General features: G+C 38.5%; 1 non-coding gene across 1 annotated transcript; it reads right to left on the reverse strand.

Annotated features, from left to right (window-relative positions):
* Positions 1-3,450: 3,450 nt before the first annotated feature.
* Positions 3,451-3,557, reverse strand: LOC117314398 (U6 spliceosomal RNA). The gene has a single exon (XR_004529144.1). It is a non-coding gene; the product is annotated as a U6 spliceosomal RNA (small nuclear RNA).
* Positions 3,558-11,434: the final 7,877 nt, after the last annotated feature.

The following is an 11,434-nucleotide window of genomic DNA, read 5'->3' on the forward strand; positions in this document are numbered from 1 at the left end:
GCACAGTTGTAGATACTGTAGACTTATATGTGAAGAAGACACGCACATGCCCTGTTGTCAAGGAGTTTATAATCTCCTGAGGGAAGCAGACATTAGCAAATATTCACACTATGATCTTTGAAATAAACCAAAATTTGTTCCCAACTGTGTTTTACACTTACCTTTATTGTAGCATCTATCACACTTTCTCACTTATGGAGTCATGTATTTATCATTTCAACCACATTGTGCGCATAATATATCTTCAATAAAAGTTTGTGGAAACATCTGATTCCTTTTTTGTTCATCTCATTTGTTGAATAATTAAATGCAGGAGAGGACTGCACTCATAGCTGTCGTGTTTATGACACTGAGGGCTAAATGGTCAAGTAAAAAGCGTACAGTGGGTTTTGATTCTTTTCCAGGGTTGCACTAACTTTTGGCACAATTTTGACTCACTGTGTCTAAGTAGCTGCTTAGTAAAAGCTGTGGTGACAACCATCCCAGATTGCCAAGGACTCTCCTCCTCTTAGCTTTGAACGTCTCACATCCTTGAAAAATCCCAGTCCAGGACAAACCTGAGTGGTGGGTCACTGTTGAAAATTGTAGAGCATATTTACATCTTTCTCATCAAAAATAACTATAAGAATACAGTGATTCAGTGGATTTGAACAGCTCTCATCATTTATGATGTGCATCTCATTGTGGACCTCTCCTTGATAACCCTCACAGCAGCCCTGTGATGAAAGTAAGCACAGATTATTAAGATGTGGAACTGGATTCCAAACCCAGGGTTGTCCAGAGCTGAGATTAAGTTCTTGGCCATGATGTTCAAATGCAATGAAATAGCAAGTCATGATGTTACTGAGTTTTTCCCAACGCTCAGGAATTTCCAAGTCTACCCCAAGTCAACTACACTTATTAAGTACTCCCCCCGCTAAAAAAAATTAGCCTGTGTAAACTCTGCAGATCTGCCTTGAGAAATTAGTTTTCTCAGAACAAATATGTGTGAAAATTCTTCAGTCTAGTTGTACTGAAATTTAATCAATTTGGAGAAAAACTGACCGTTGCACCCTTGGGAGGATTGTTTGTTTGTTTGTGTAGCTTACAGTTAGCCTGCCTCTGTGGAATGATTCTGGCTGGAGTCGCTTTCTCCAAGCATCTGAGTTAAACATTTATAGTCCCTCAGATTCCATGGGCTTGGGTGAGCTTTTCCAGACAGGTTAGCGATTTCGAGTTTGGCAAGCACTTGGGCTTTTCAGTCTGTTTTGAGTGAAAATCAATTTACACTCTTCGCAAACATGTGACAGCATAAATCAGACAATTGAGTTCACCCTTAAAACACAATAGGGGCTTGTTTCATTTTGATGAGGAGATGGACAAAACACTTTCCGTGAGTTTCAAACATATCCCTTGTCATAGCATGGCAATTTGACAAGCATACTGTTCCACCATCCTTAATTCAACAGATGATAAAAACAGAAGCGAGAGAGGTTAGATTATCTGTCAAGGGCAGCACAGAGGAAGGCAGGAATTGAGTCAGGTTCAGAATTCACAGGTTCTAAATACACTGACCATTCTGGGCTGTTTAATGCCTCCTTGGAGCACCCCTAATATTTGATGCGGAGATCTGGCAGCACCCATTGTTCTAACTAACCTATTCAGAAAGTCTTCCCATTCAGATGTCATTTAATTAAAGATGGTCTAAAGAAAGTGGAGCTTTCAATCAAAACTCCAAAACAGTTGGTTGCTATAAAACTAATTTAAAATGGCATAAAGTGGAAAATAAAAGAGCTGGTTACAATTACACTACTTAGGCTTCGAACGGCAAGTAATTCTAGTGATTAGGAAACTATTGATGTAATGTGGTTTTAAAAAAAAAAAAAACATAGAGCAAAATGGAGTTGAAATTGGGATTGGATCATTTTTCCCATCTGTCCTGGGAACACTGATAGTAGACCTAAGAGCATATTCTGCTGTAGAAAACTAACAATCACTAAAAATATAATTTTTTGTACTCTCCGATGTTACCAGCAAGTTCTGTATATGTCATCCTTTTGCTAAATATCTACATTCTGAAACATTCACCTATTAGCTTCTCAATGCTTTGGAAAGAAATTATTTTATCCTGACTTTCTTTTCTCAGTTTCTTAGCTAGGTTTTATCAAAGTAGACCTTGTGTTTTTCACAACAGGAGACTAAATTTCTCGTAGATTTTAATGATTTACCTCACCCCCAAACATCTGGAAAATCCTGTAAATTTGGGGGGGGATTTTTTTTCTTTCTATTTTTGTTTGTGTTTCAACCTGTCAGAATGCTCAGTATGAAGGACTGTGAGGTGAGCTTCTGTTTTGGGAAAACTACTTAAAATTTGAGCTAGACCAGAGAGCAACTTTGCCTGGAAACAGGGTCTTCAGCTAAGTGTGGACACTTAACATATTTTAACTGTGATACTGAATCACTGTGACCACCTTCTCCAAAATGAAAATCATTGACTGAACGAGGCTTATTCTAATGTTCAGGGCTACCACAGTGACGGACTGGTACTGACTACCCTACCTGACATACCGTTTTGAGAAACTGTGGCTGAACTCATGTTACAGAAAAATCAGTCAGTATGTGGCAGATATGTTGTGGTGAACCCTAGTAATTTAGTAGAAATCAAAGATATCTTATGTATGTACTTATTTTTAATTTTTAAAATTTTGTTATACAAGTTTTAAAGGTTACTTTCCACTTACAGTTATTACAAAATATTCGCTGTATTCCCTGTGCTGTACAACACATCCCTGAGCCTATCTTACACCCAGTAGTTTATACCTCCCCCTCCCCCTCCCCTATACAGCTCCTCCCTCTCCCCCCACCCCTCCCCCCAACCACTAGTTTGTTCTCTATAGCTGTGAGTCTGCTTGTTTTTTGTTCTATTTAGTAGTTTGTCATATTTTTTTAGATTCCACATATAAGTGATACCATACAGTATTTGCCTTTCTCTGTCTGACTTATTTCACTTAGCGTAATGCCTTCCAAGTCCATCCATGTTGCTGCAAATGGCAAAATTTTGTTGTTTTTTTCTTGCTGAGTAGTATCCCGTTATAAATATATATCTCTCTCTCACATCCTCTTTATCCATTCATCTGTTGATGGGCACTTAGGTTGCTTCCTTACTCTGGCAATTGTAAATAATGCTTCTATGAACATTGGGGTGTATGCCTCCCTCTGAATTAGTGTTTTTGGTTTTTTTGGATATATACCTTGGAGTGGAATTGCTCAGTCCTATGGTAGCATTTTAGATTGATATTGGGAGCCTGATGACAGATGAAACTTCATAAAGTATAATGGCATTTAGTTTAGAACAATGATTTACTTTAGCAACTCAGACCCATTCAGACCCGGGTCTATTTGTATATTCATCTCCATCACCACACCCCGATTTTTTTTTGTTAACACCTTTATTGGAGTATAATTGCTTTAAAAAATATGGAACGCTTCACGAATTTGCATGTCATCTTTGCACAGGGGCCATGCTAATCTTCTCTGTATCGTTCCAATTTTAGTATCTGTGCTGCCGAAGCAAGCACCACACCCTGATTCTAAACAGCAGAGTCACTGAGACATACTGGGAGGCACTCCAAAGCATCCAAGTGCTTTTTACATTTAATCGAATGATAAAGCTTGAATGAGATGGTTTGGAACATTTTAAAGTCTCTCCACATGTTTTCTAAACCTGAGGTCCCATGGAGTGTTTCCCAGATATAGCGGTCATGAGTGAAGTTTAAGTCAGCCCCGAAACTTTTGAAAACCATTTCTATATTTTAAGGTAGCTTTCTGCATTATGATTCTCTCTTCTCCAAGTTCGAGGCCAGGACTTCACCTCCCTGTCTCCTTTGCAGGTGAGACACAGCCATGCAATCTAGGTCCCAACAATCAGATGGAACAAGATGATGACTTCCCTGCAGCAGAGAGCACCCTGTAGTGAGGAAAGAGACCTTCCTCATTTTGCTGACCTGTGTCAAGGAATGTGGCACAGGGGCATTGAGCTATCAGATGTAGCAGGGACAGAGGTCCTAGAAGTAGCTTTCCAAGTTTCTATACTCATCTTCCCAGGGAAGGGGTACACTGTGAATGTGGAAGTGGTATTATGCCTGCAAGCGTTCCAGTGGCATATTTGGATTTTTTCCTGATGGTGTAGCTTCTGAGTCTAATTTATTGGACCTTATGCAGATTAATGAACTCCAGAGTATGACAAATTTGTTTAGTGCTCAAACTAGCTGGAGTAGACTCTGTTGTTTGCGATTAAGAACCCTTACCAAGGCAGAAATTGGGATCAGAAGTGATTGTAAGCAATAGACCTTCAAGGAAATAGGAATCTATTTACTGTTGGGTCTGATTCGTTTTGCAAACAAAAAAACAAGAATAATCCACTTGTTATTAGTGAATGGAGCTTTGGCAGCCCACAGTGAAAAGTGGCAAAACAGTTGAGAAAATTATTACTATAGTCACCTGGAATTATGTGTCTGTGGAAGGAAAAATACCTTACCCTAAAACCTTATCAAGGCCATGAAGAACACTAAGGCTGCAGAGTGGAAAGAGTCTTTAAACTGCACTAGAGAATAGAAGGAAAGAGAATGACTATCTCAGACTACTAAATTCCAGCCTCAGGATGTGATCAGACCAAGGGAATGCTCCAAAAAAATCCTTCAACTAATCCATTAGGAAAAGGCTATCTCCTGACATTGGATTTCTCTTGATATCATAAAGATGCTGATCACTAATGATATCATAACTAAACTAATTGATGTTCATAATACTTTTCTCTCTAAGCTACAACTTTGCAGCAGGAATTATTTTTAAGATACATTTCTGCCTCAGTCTAACAAAAGAACTAATTAAGTTCACAAAATTAGACTTTCCTTCAAGCTTGTGGTTTTCTTTCCTTTTTCTTTGAAGCCTAGTTTCACATTATTCCAATAGTCAGAATGTAGACTGCATTGCATAGTTATTTCTTCATGGACATAAAACTTAATAATGTGACAAGAGAAGAAATCTTTTAATTAAATATGTGTCTGCTTTGGTAAATGCTAAGTGGTCAAGCTGTCTCCTTTTTAAGGAAATACTGATGTGACCTGTTAGTCTCCATGGACAATATGGACCAAACATTGACTTTTCTTCCAAACAGCCACTTTCTCTGACTCTTCAAATGAATAATTTTTTCAAGCACTAAACAAGGTTTCTCAATTTTGTGTTTCTGCTTTGTGTCTATGTCCGTGCTTTTAAGAGGGAAAGTTTTCACCCTTAATAAAATAACAGAGTCATTTATTAGGGTTCAAAGGGAGGAATGCCTAAAAGTGGCAATGATCTATTCATCTGAACCTGAAGCCTTATAGAGCTCTCAAGTTTCTATACTATTTATAAAATAGTCTACATGATGTAATTTTACATTCTATTTATATCATTATTCTTTATACAACATAAACATAGAACTCTGTGATGTTATTACATGTCATAAATGTCATCATAATTTGTCTTTACACATCATTAATATCTTAGTTTGTGACATTATTACACCTTTGTGTGTCTTTTTCCATATTTATGGTAATTACATCAAAGTATTTACTATAATTATGTCATTTGATGAAATTACAGTAATTACTTCGAAAAATGATAGCCCATGACTAATGAATTAAAATAGCATGGAAATTCACATTAAAAATGACATTAAAATAATTCTAAGGATCTGAGATAACCCACAAGAACAAGAACATTCATTACTGAGTTTTTAACCTCTAAACTTGGCCCTACAAGTTTTCCCTTGTTGAAAATTTTAGCTTTATTGAGAACTGGGAAATGCTTTGTAATAGTGTGGTAACCATCAAGATATTAAAAAAAAATTGAAATCTAGTTTCTGACATTATTTATGGCAAGTTGGTAAAACTAAAATATAACTTAAAAAAATAACTTACTAACCATCATAGAAGATCATTCAAATCCTCCTCAGTCTGTATTCTCACTCAGTCCCTCTCACTCTATTATTAACAGTCCGTCAAAAATAGGCTTATCTAATGTAAATTTTATATATATTTGTATATGTTAGTAATAGACTGGGTGCATACTGACTCATGAGGGATTTGTTTTCAAGCTGGAATTCATGTATCACTGGACATAGAACCAAGAAGTCGTTTCATTCAGCCTCTGCCTTCAGATAGCTTAATTATTAACCTAACAATGGCTGAGAAAAGCCTCTCAGTTTCGAGCAGTCTCCATGGAAGAAGACCCCACAACATACTATGAAAGCTTTTTTGGAGGTTACCTTTTTTTTTTTTTTTTTGTGGTACGCGGGCCTCTCACTGTTGTGGCCTCTCCCGTTGCGGAGCACAGGCTCCGGACGTGCAGGCTCGGCGGGCATGGCTCACGCGCCCAGCCACTCCGCGGCATGTGGGATCCTCCCGGACCAGGGCACGAACCCGTGTCCCCTGCATTGGCAGGCGGACTCTCAACCACTGCGCCACCAGGGAAGCCCTGGAGGTTACCTTTGATCGTTGTTAAGAACACATTTCCATCTACTGCTCTACAGCATGAACCCTCTTCCGGTCAGGCTCAGTTTACACTTACCACGTTTGCCTCCTCCCACTTTTCCTTCTTGGCCTTTCTAGCCTCACCAGGGACATTTTCTGCTCCTTAATGCCAGCCCCTCAGATTTTGATCTAGACATTTATACATTAAACAAACATTTGAGAGCCTACTGGCTGCACTATGTATTCTAAAACCTGGGAATACAGAGATTAGTGAATAAAGCAAGAATTCTTGTCCTTACGGAGCTTATGTAGAAAGAAAATAAGCAAAATTGGTGCCCAAGGGAAGAAAAAATGAAATAAAAAGTAAATAAATATATAATAAATATATAATTTATGCTATAGTATAGATAATACATAGGATAGAACATGTCAGGAAAGAGTGGGGAGCAAAGATTTGCAAATTTTAATGAACTTGCAGTTTTTAAACAGATCTGACTGAGGAAGTGACATTAGAGCAAAGATTAAATAAAAAGGGAGCCACCGGTGTGTTTGGAGGGAGAACTGTAGGTAGAGAGAAAGGCTGTAAAAAGGACTTGAGGCAGAGCCTGCAGGGTGTGTTAGAAGGTCAAGGAGTCCTGTAAACTATGGGAACAGGAAGGGCATCAGGAATAGGAGATTGCTCAGTAAGGTGGATGTAGGGTTTGCTTTTAGACCTATGAAGTATGAGCTTCTCACTGGACATCTAAGTAGATATGCAAAATAGGCAGCTGGTTTTTCAAGTTAGGGATGCAACTTTGGGATTCATCAGCACAGAGATGCTATTTAAGGCCATGAGATGGGATGATGTTGCTTAGGGAGGAGTGCAGACAGAGTGGAAAGGAGGGTAAGGCCAGTGCCCTGGGGAAGGTCAATGGTATTGCTCAGAGAGAACAGGTGGAGTCAGCAAAGATGACTGAGGAGGAGTGACCAGGTAAGAAAATGGGGAGCAGAATTCTGATGGATGGCCCAATAAAGAAAGTGTTTAAACCGAGAGAAACAAATAAACAGTGTCAAATATTTCAGTAGGGCAATGAAATGAGGACTAAAGTGATCATTAGACATAGTACTAAAATAGAATATTTCCACTCTCTCTGATCTAGACATCCACATGCTAATTATCCAGCCTTTGAATCCCAATTCAAGGTTATGCTAAACAAATATAATAGTGGGTATAAAAGGCTTTATAGTTCACAAAGCCTTTATATATAAGCTGGCTAATTACATTCTTATAGCAACTTTGCATAGAGGAGACAATGAAATTGAAAGGCAGAAAGGTTTAAATGACTCATGAAGTCTCAAATCCAAGTCTTTAAACTTGAATTTCTTCCAGTATACACACTACAAAATATGTCCCATTAAAGTTTCTCCTACTCTTTCAATCTTATCACTCTCTATTTCTCAGATTTCCTATGTGAGAGATTCCCAAAGTGTGGACCAGTGACCCCGGGGTTCTTACATCCTACAGGGGATCAGTGATGAAATCAAAACTATTTTCATAATCAGACTAAGATGTTATTAGCCTTTCTCTCTGTCTTCTCAGGGTTATAGTGTGGAATTTTCCAGAGGTTACTTGACATGTGGAATCTTGACAGAATGAATGCAGAAGCAGATAGGAGAATCCACCTGACTTCTATTAAGCCCAACATTAAAGAGATTTGAAAAAATGTCTCTTCTTATTTATTTTTTTCATTTTGATAAAATTATTTTTCCTCAAAATAAATATTATGGTTAACGTAAAATGAATTTTTATCATTATTTTAAAACAGAATTAATGAATTCTTTAAAATCTTGCTTTAACTTATTTAAAGTGACAAAAGTCAACAGATTAGCTTACATTTAAAGAAAACTCTTTGGGTTCCTTAATTGTTTTGATAACCATTCTCCACAGCACTTGAGTCCATGCCTCTCTACTTTGTGTTCTCTTACATAGTGCTTGTTATTTATTTTGGTTTCTTTGTATAATCCTTATTTATTCTTCCAGGATATTAGCCCCTCAGATTGGACTCTCCTTTTTTATTTTTTGGTTTCCCCAAGAATATTCCTACATTTGGGTAGTTAAGCAATTTCCAACTAATACTTAATGATTATTCAAAGATTGGTTGATTTCACCTAAGAGTGAAATCAGAGCCTGTAGCTTGCTGGTCGTTGAGTGGAGCTGGGTCTTAACATTGAGGTGGAGATCTGTGGGACAGCTTTTGCCGTTTGATCTTACTTGGGGCCAGGAAGTCTCTGGTGGTCCAATGTCTTGAACTTGGCTCTCCCACCTAAGAGTCTCAGGCCTGACAGCCAACTGGAGGACCAAGACCGTGTCAGCCACATGGCTTGGAAGAAAAGGGAGAAAAAAAAAAGAAAGAAAAAAAAATAAAGTCATTAAAATAAAAAGAAATTATTAAGAATAAAAAATTAAAAATAAAAAAAATAAAAAGAAAGAAGACAGCAACCAAACCAATAAACAAATCCACTAATGATAACAAGCACTAAAAACTATACTAAAAAAAAAGGACAAACGGTAAAAACAAAGCTATACGGACAAAATCACACAAAGAAGCATACACATACACACAAAAAGTGAAAAAGGAAAAAAATATATATATATATAAATTAAAGGAAGAGAGCAACCAAATCAATAAACAAATCTACCAGTGATAAGAAGCTTTAAATACTAAAATAAGATAAACATAAAACCAGAAACAAATCAGACGCAGAGAATAAACCCCAAGTCTATGGTTGCTCCTAAAGTCCACCTCTTCAATTTTGGGATGATTCACTGTGTATTCAGGTATTCCACAGATGCAGGGTACATCAAGTTGATTGTGGAGATTTAATCTGCTGGTCCTGATGCTGCGGGGAGAAATTTCCCTTTCTCTTCTTTGTTGGAATAGCTCTTGGGGTTCAGCCTTGGATTTGGCCCCGCCTCTGCATGTAGGTCACCTGTGGGCATCTGTTTCCCACCCAGACGGGACGGGGTTAAAGTAGCAGCTGATTAGGGGTCTCTGGCTCACTCAGGCGGTGGGAGGGAGGGGTACAGAATGCGGGGCAAGCCTGCAGAGGCAGAGGTCGATGTGACGTTGCAAGAGCCTGAGGCCTGCTGTGTGTTCTCCCAGGAAAGTTGTCCCTGGATCACAGGACCCTGGCAGTGGCGTGCTGCACAGGCTCCTGGGAGGGGAGGTATAGAGAGTGACCTGTGCTCGCATACAGGCTTCTTGGTGGCTGCAGCAGCAGCCGTAGCGTTTCATGCCAGTCTGTGGTGTCCGCAGTGATAACCGCGGCTTGTGCCCATCTCTGGAGCTCGTTTAGGCTGTGTTCTGAACCCTCTCTCCTCACACCCCCCGAAACAATGGTGTCTTGCCTCTTAGGCAGGTCCAGACTTTTTCCCATACTCCCTCCCGGCTAGCTGTGGTGCACTAGCCCCCTTGAGGCTGTGTTCACGCCGCCAACCCCAGTCCTCTCCCTGGGATCTGACCTCGGAAGCCCAAGCCTCAGTTCCCAGCCCCGCCCGCCCCGGTGGGTGAGCAGACAAGCCTCTCGGGCTGGTGAGTGCCAGTCGGCCCTGATCCTCTGTGCAGGAATCTCTCTGCTTTGCCCTCTGCACCCCTGTTGCTATGCTCTCCTCTGTGGCTCTGAAGCTTCCCCCCGCCCCCCCGCCACCTGCCATCTCCGCCAGTGAAGGGGCTTCCTAGTGTGTGGAAACTTTTCCTCCTTCACAGCTCCCTCCCAGAGATGCAGGTCCCACCCCTATTCTTTTGTCTCTGTTTTTTCTTTCGCTCTACCCAGGTACATGGGGAGTTTCTTGCCTTTTGAGAAGTCTGAGGTCTTCTGCCAGCATTCAGTAGGTGTTCTGTAGGAGTTGTTTCACATGTAGATGTATTTCTGATGTATTTGTGGGGAGGAAGGTGATCTCCACATCTTACTCCTTTGCCATCTTGAAGGTCCTCCCAAAACTGTTTTTGATATTATTTTTTAAATTTTATTTCCTTATTAGCCCTACAAATATGGAGCCTTCAAACCAACATTTCAGACTGAGCCTTCACCCAGACTGCTAACAGCTGAACACTGAGAAAGGACTGTTTGCCAGAGACTCTCCATAATTTCTCAAGAAAGAGATTTTCCATTATGGCCCACCTTGCGTGTGGAAGAAATGGCATGGGGTCCTCATATTTGGACAATATGTTTAAATAAAAGTACCTAGAAAGTGGGAATTTGATACTTTGTCTACCATATTCTTTCTGTACAGTTCCTACCAAGATCTCATGCAGTTTGCCATATGGATTTATATACAGAAAGTGAGTTCAGAGATCATAAAATTACCATTACAATAACACTCAATTCACCAATTAATTAGCTGAAATGAATTAGTTGGATACCTACTAATCATGACCATAAGTGAATTAATATTTTTCTCTTCTCATTTTTGGGAGAAAGACAAAAAATATAGAATATTTTTATATTAATATATAGAATATATAATTATATAATCTATATATTAATTATAGAATATTAACATTCTATAATCAATATATAATTATATTAATATAATTATAATAATTATATGATCATAATAATTAATTATAATATTAATATTAATATAGAATTAATATTAATATATAGAAATTCGATCACTTATTAAAGTGAGCAAAAAAAAAAAGCTCATGTATAAAGAGTTCCTTCCACCCTCCAAATAAAGATTTATTATTATGATCATAAGACACTATAAAAAACTCATTTACATTTACTATATTATTGAGGTAATTACTTATAAACATGGAAAAGTTAGTAAGAGTTGAAACTAAAGCAAAAATAAAACCAAAACAAATAAAAACAACTTTGTTTATTAGAAAATTAAATTTTTCTTAACAAAACACTCTATCCTTTGGCTATAATTCCAGTGTCATTTTATTATACAT

This window comes from Tursiops truncatus, chromosome 11, assembly GCF_011762595.2.
Source record: "Tursiops truncatus isolate mTurTru1 chromosome 11, mTurTru1.mat.Y, whole genome shotgun sequence".
Lineage (NCBI taxonomy): Eukaryota > Metazoa > Chordata > Mammalia > Artiodactyla > Delphinidae > Tursiops > Tursiops truncatus.